The 7,487-nt window shown below is 37.2% G+C and overlaps 1 long non-coding RNA gene across 1 annotated transcript in view; it reads left to right on the top strand.

Moving 5' to 3' along the window:
* The window catches only part of LOC107575735 (uncharacterized), a 13,671-nt gene extending 7,781 nt beyond the window's left edge, over positions 1-5,890 (top strand). Inside the window, exons 2-4 of the long non-coding RNA XR_001607930.1 lie at positions 4,672-4,753; positions 5,692-5,727; positions 5,829-5,890. This is a non-coding gene — a long non-coding RNA (uncharacterized lncRNA). The remainder of the gene's footprint in view (positions 1-4,671; positions 4,754-5,691; positions 5,728-5,828) is intronic.
* Positions 5,891-7,487: the final 1,597 nt, after the last annotated feature.

Genomic DNA, 7,487 nt, shown 5'->3' on the forward strand with positions numbered 1-7,487 from the left:
TTAGATAATTTTGATAGAAAGGTATGTAATAGATTACAATCAACCAAAAATTAGACAGCTGTTAGTATGACAGTATTTACACAACTATCAATACTTTGTCGGGCAGCCCTTAGCCTTAATGACAGCCTGTAGTCTCATGGGCATGCTGTCATCCAGCTTCATGCAAACTTGAACTTCAGTTTTTTTCCCCCCAGACTCTGTCTGAATAATTTTTGGTCCCTAATTTGTATCCGTTTTACTGGTAGTCCACTGTATTAAGAAGTTTTGGGTATAGTTTGTCACAGTTTATTTTATTTTGCTATCCTCACTTACATAAATGAACTATAGTGTCCTGCACCCACTAGTAAAAAAAATATCAAAAATGATATCTGGTCTCTGAATTATTTTTTGGTTTCACTGTATATCCTTCGGTTATTTTCACACTTAATTATGCCCATTAAAATGTATTTTACAAGTTTTTGTTACTTTCACTGTTAATTTTTTTGCTCTATGGTACATCATCTTTAATTTAATAGCATTAGAGCTGCTCCATTGCAGCGGCTTAGTACTGTAATCACGCGCTTTGCTGTAATAATGCAGTTATAAATCTCCTAACTGTGATATTTTCAGCAATAGAAGTCGCGTTTTTTTTTTCATTTGAAACGTGCTGCGATTTATATTCCAAAGACACTCATATAATGCATAAACACTCAAGCAAGCAAAACACGCGCAACGCGTGCACGTATTTGTACTGATGCAGAATAGTACAGCCTAGCGCATTTCACACAGGCTGCTAGATTCACTTTCGCCAGAAAGTCGTGTATGCCTAAGGTTAAAAATAAATAGTTTATAGTGAATTCCCCTATAAATGGTCTATTTTGCGATTTAGTTTTAATCCAAATGATGTGTGTGCTAAATGAGTGAACATCAAAGATCACACAACAGAATTGTGCGCGCTCTCTCTCTCCCTCTCCATACCGTTTAAGTAACTTGTGCATTGTTTTACTTACTTGTTTTTGACACATCCGACCGAACTACAAGCTTTTCAGTGATGTCTGTGAGAAAGGCATATTCACTCGACAAGCTCGTGTATCTGCACCGCCGCGCGCTCAATCCACTCGGCGTGCTTTGCTTATCAGCTTGCGTACATCAGCTATACAGTCAGTACTGAAGTATGAACCCTGAATATGTATTCTGAAAAGCACTATATAAAGAAATTTGTCTTTGACATTTGGGCATTATTGTACGTTTTATATTTTATGCATTTGGCAGACACCGATCTGTTTTCCTGATGTGCTTGCATTGCTCAGATCAGCCATAGGAGCTGTATTTTTTATTTATTTATTTATTTTATTTTAATTTTTTTGCCATTTATTTTTCCATATTGTGGGAGCAGAAGACCAAGTCATCAACTGCCACTCACCCTAAGTGGCCTCAGTTGTCCTAAAATGGACCTGGACTTCAGGAATTTGTTAATGTCTTTGTTCCATGTCAGGAACATGAAGGCATGATTGTATAAAGAGGCTGACAGGATTAGTTGGTGTGGTTTTATAACTTTGTGCTTTGTCAATGCTCAGAGGATGGCAATATAACACTCTTTTTCAAGTTGTCAAAGTCTTGTAACTTCCCTTCACAAATGTTCTCTGGCTCCCATTGACATGCATTGTCTTTTAAGCAAGGCTTAGAAGTTTGTTCTCCTCCTCTTACAGTGTTGTTGGGTTGCCATGTGGCAAGACGTTCTGTTCTCAAAGACTGAAACAGGTCTGTCTGGTTGTCTGAAATCACCAGCAGGCTGAACAGTCTCGGTAATCGATACAATATATTAAATGGATAATTGAATTTTCTGTGCATGGTCTAGTGTTTAATCAGTTGATGTTTCATTTTTCAGTGGTAGTGACAGGTGTCATTAACTTTTATTACCTACAGGAAAGATATAAAGCACTGAGAAAGAATCCAGGTCTTCTTGCGTGACGAGTTGAGAATGGAACAAAGTTCATCAAGGCCAGATGATTCCTACTGCTCATGATAGTTCACACTATGCCTGCTGTCAGCAGTTATAATGTAATGAATAAAAAAAAAAAGAAATATAATTTTCTTTGATTTTGGGGTGAAATGCTACCTGGAAATTTTTGGATGTAAATGATGTATAATGTAGATAAATTCCAGAAAAGCAAGACATCGCTGTGTCATAGAAGTCTCGCGGTCACTTATTTCCAACCATGATGCAGGAACCAGGAAGAGACCCAGTTAGTAACCAGGGCAGTGAGATGAAAAAATTACCCAGAAGAATTCCCCTGGCATTCTCCAAGACCTGCACCTCTGCATATCCATAGACCGCTTTTCACTAATTTCAGTTTAACGCTTTTCACATTAAACTGAGCCATTCGGCCACTTCAGTAGAGATTTGATCAGGTTTGATTAGTAACCAGACCGTCCTTAATCACAGACTTGTCCTGACAGAGCTGCAGAGGTGAAGTCTTTAGAGTGAAGGGCCATGCTGTCTGGGTTACCTGCTTTAAATTCACACAACATTGGTTCTGGTCATGGTAGCGATTTGGAAACCTACTGGCGTGACATATTTGGCAGGTAGCATCGGGAAACTTCATTTAAAGACCCAGACTGATGCAGATCTTGATGTTTATTTACAACTCTGCATTTATATTCAGAAGACCTGTTGATCTGAACTGAGCTGTAGTTAGTGGATTAATACCATGATGTATATTTATTATACAATATCAAGCGTAGCATTAGTTCTGGCAGGTCACATTAGTCAGGCTCGCATCAGCTGATTCTCAGCTGATCCCCATCTACCTATGGTAATACGACACCTATCTAAGCATTCATATATAAGGTCCCTCAGTATTATCAGCAGTTTTCGCATTTCTCAATAGCTAATTACCCTCCTCCATCCCCAGCTCCTCCTCTGTCAGTCGGGATTCAGCCTTCTGATTATCCCTTGAATCAGACTAATTCTAAAATGTGTACACAATTATTGAACTTTAACAATATCTGCAATACATTTATGTTGGTTCTGTTCTGTTTACCCTGGGGGGGTTATCGCTGCTCTTCCTGCTCTCATCCATGCTAGGCTGTATGGATGCGCAGGGAGTTCTCGCCCAGAACAGAACCATACCACCAATCCAAACTGTATGCTAATTGTCAATCATCTTTGATGATAGTGGTCCTGACAGAAATAGCATTCTCTTTTTTTGGAATATAGTTATAAGAATGTTTCTTTTGTTTTTGGCATTACAGTGATGTACATTTGGAAAGGATTTTTTTTTTCATGATAATCACACATAAATCCTAAAATAGGCTTAATTTTCTTGAAGAAAAATAAAATTTCTTATGTTTCTTTTGAAAAATGACCTGAGCATATTCTTGACAGGTTTTGTGAGTTCATATCTTGGTCTTTCTGTTTTGGGCATTCGGCTTGAAGTAACTGTAGGTTAGAGGACAAGCAAGTGAGCAAGCCCTTTTTCCTTCTTTAGACTGTTAGACCATGTTTGAAAATGTCAGATTATGGCTGCACCTCGATGCCTGCTCTCATAGGAGAGAGGATGACATCATGGCTGGCTCATGCATTAGTGTTTCTGTGATCTAATGAGTGTCCTGGTTAGGGTTGCTTGAGTAATGCAGGGGAGATGGGTTCAGCCCCCTGGGACCTGAACACAGTCCGTCTGCTAACTGATTTTGCTGATGTCTCACAGCATAAATTAATAAAGCTATATAGATTTAGGAATTATGCTAATTGGTGCCTTTGGTGTCTTCCAAAGTCACTTAAGTGAAAATAAATAGAATTTTACTTTTTTTAAGGGCGGGAGATTTAAAATGTGTAGCTACTACCAAGAGCTTGGTAATATTCATGATAATAAATATGTGTGATGATTTTGCTTGTGATAAAATTAAGGAACATCATATGTTATATCACAATGGTTTTAATGTGTTTTTAATTTGGCTGTTTAGTTCCCTAGACATCAGACGAACCTTCATTGACAGATGTTTTTCGTTCATTTTAGTCAGTCTGTTCTACTGTACTATTCAAAATGCTGACTAAGCTAGTAAATAAGCTAAAATTATTAAATATCATTATTTTGCATATTTAATGTTTTTCTAAATCAATTTGGCTGGGTTGAGCATTTTTTTTTCTCTCCTCAAAACAGTAAGATCAGATCTCTGAAGAGTTAATTTCTTGTTCACACCAGATCTAAATTTCTTATTAATTTAGGCAAGTTGCATGCATTTTGGAAAGTACAGTTATGTACAATTGTCTACAAATTTCACAATAACTAAATGCATTTTGCTTGATCTAACCTGACCAGTTGAATCTCAGTGAAATTCATATTCCTGAAACTTTAACATTCTTTCATCGTGTGAGCCATCACATCCAAAATGATTCATTATCCAAATCTGACAGACTGACATACATGTATGTTAAATGTATCAAAAAATGTATTGCGTACATCAGTGCACATTCTTTCTTGGTATTGACTTTTCCCAGTAAACTTTTACCTAGTTGTTATATAAATAATTTGGGAGAAAATACATAAAAATTTGAATATCATCAACATATTTCTTTGCTGCTTGATTAATGACTGATTAATGCACCTAATGAGCACTTTGGCGTTACTGTGAGTGATGGATACATGTGCGTTGTGAGTGGATCTCATTCTGTGTCACTCTTTTTCACAGCACCTGTTTCCTGATGGGCCCTTTCAAACAGCTGAAGCGAATGTTTGAGCCCACCAGACTTATAGCCACCATTATGATGCTGGTAAGAAAGCGCCTCTGCATCAGCACTGGAGAGCTAACGAGACAGTTTGGAAAGGCGAATTTAACCTCGTAGCAAAACAGTTGACTCATCCTTATTAGATGTTCTTTTTACCTTGTCATTACATTAGATGAAAAAATGTCAAACCAAGTGGAATGTATTCAAGAGAAAAAATAATGCACAAGCACACATTTTACAAGAAGTTTGATTCAATGTGTTATATTTTATATCAAATATTTTTTAAATAATGAGTGCTAAACTGTATAATTGACTGTTGTGTCAGGCAACATAAGTCATAATCATAAACCGACAGAATATTGATATAGTTGAGTTAATGCGAGGAAGAGACTGGAGTGATACGAGACAATGAAATAGCTAAATGGGAAACAATTTGCCTGGGACATTACAGATATGCACATGCAGGCTAGCAGGGCAGAAGGAATGCTTCAGTCTTTTACAGTCACAAATCTGGAAGATTAAGAGATTCGAAGGACTGCTGTACTAATCCAGAAAAATCACAGCGGCTCTGAGTGACACTTTCCCCTGTAATCTGTGTTTGGTCTGAATCTGTTCACACTTGCTCAAGCACAGCACAGTATGAAGCTTGTTGTAACCAGACTATCAAATGATCATTGCGTATTTCTGTGCAGACGTCTGATGAGCACCTTATGATGTTTGTTTATGATTGCTCATTAAAGATTCAAAATAGTGCCCTAGAGTTATTTAATTACTCTGGATTATTCCCAACTCTGAAGAGAATAATGGGCGTTTAACTCGCTAATATATTATCTGGATTAATCCCAGATTGTTTATCTCACCAGCTGTTAGCAGGTTCATTGTTTCCACATATATACAAGCATAAACATCTATGGAAATTATTTTTGCTATGCCTCATGGTTATTCGATCACGGTTTCTTAACCCGTGTGTGCTTTTTCCCCAGCTATTCCTTGTGCTGACATTATGTGCAGTGTTTTGGGTAAGCTTCCTACACAACAAGTTTATTGCTGATATTCGGTTGACTGTTCGCTTGAGAAAATGTACATTATTCATATTTTATTTCTCTTTGTTTCCCTGCAGTGGAACAAAAAGGGTCTGGCGATCATCTTCTGCATTTTGCAATTTTTGGCCATGACATGGTAGGTGATAGACTGTCAATCATCTTTAAATGAAAAAAAAAAAGTTTATAAGATTTGTGTCAAATAATATTAAAATGATTATTGTATGGAACAAATCTCAAGAAGTGTATATCTAAGTATTTATCTTACACTTAGTAACTTCGGTTTTGTACTTATGTTCATTGTTAAAGATGGTTTCTAAAAGATTTTTAAAGAAAGTAATTTTTGGAACTGAAAGTAACTAGAAAAAGAGTGTTTTTTTCTTCTTCTCCAGAACAAATGTGAAATGTCATGATAAAGTGATATATCATGATATTTGTGTTTGTATATCTGAACGTGTGTGTCATGATGCTTATCATGAAATTTAACCAGTAGGCCAAATGCTAAATCTCTCTAGCAGCCAAAGACCTGAGCACTTTTGGTATTGTTGTGCCCAGAGTACCTAAAAAAAAAATGAGCAGCTTGCTCTGCTCTAACCTGGATCCCTGCTGCCTGGGCATCTCTACTAGTGTAGGCTGATTGCCTGTTAATTAAACTGCATGCAGTTTTCGCATTTCTCAATAGCTAATTACCCTCCTCCATCCCCAGCTCCTCCTCTGTCAGTCGGGATTCAGCCTTCTGATTATCCCTTGAATCAGACTAATTCTAAAATGTGTACACAATTATTGAACTTTAACAATATCTGCAATACATTTATGTTGGTTCTGTTCTGTTTACCCTGGGGGGGTTATCGCTGCTCTTCCTGCTCTCATCCATGCTAGGCTGCATGGATGTGCAGGGAGTTCTCGCCCAGAACAGAACCATACCACCAATCCAAACTGTATGCTAATTGTCAATCATCTTTGATGATAGTGGTCCTGACAGAAATAGCATTCTCTTTTTTTGGAATATAGTTATAAGAATGTTTCTTTTGTTTTTGGCATTACAGTGATGTACATTTGGAAAGGATTTTTTTTTTCATGATAATCACACATAAATCCTAAAATAAAATTTCTTATGTTTCTAACTTTTGAAAAATGACCTGAGCATATTCTTGACAGGTTTTGTGAGTTCATATCTTGGTCTTTCTGTTTTGGGCATTCGGCTTGAAGTAACTGTAGGTTAGAGGACAAGCAAGTGAGCAAGCCCTTTTTCCTTCTTTAGACTGTTAGACCATGTTTGTCAGATTATGGCTGCACCTCGATGCCTGCTCTCATAGGAGAGAGGATGACATCATGGCTGGCTCATGCATTAGTGTTTCTGTGATCTAATGAGTGTCCTGGTTAGGGTTGCTTGAGTAATGCAGGGGAGATGGGTTCAGCCCCCTGGGACCTGAACACAGTCCGTCTGCTAACTGATTTTGCTGATGTCTCACAGCATAAATTAATAAAGCTATATAGATTTAGGAATTATGCTAATTGGTGCCTTTGGTGTCTTCCAAAGTCACTTAAGTAAAAACCAATAGAATTTTACTTGTTTTAAGGGCGGGAGATTTAAAATTTGTAGCTACTACCAAGAGCTTCATAATATTCATGATAATAAATGTGTGATGATTTTGCTTGTGATAAAATTAAGGAACATCATATGTTATATCACAATGGTTTTAATGTGTTTTTAATTGGCCTGTTTAGTTCCCTAGACG

This window comes from Sinocyclocheilus grahami, unplaced genomic scaffold (assembly GCF_001515645.1).
Source record: "Sinocyclocheilus grahami isolate Dianchi unplaced genomic scaffold, SAMN03320097.WGS_v1.1 scaffold2847.1, whole genome shotgun sequence".
NCBI lineage: Eukaryota > Metazoa > Chordata > Actinopteri > Cypriniformes > Cyprinidae > Sinocyclocheilus > Sinocyclocheilus grahami.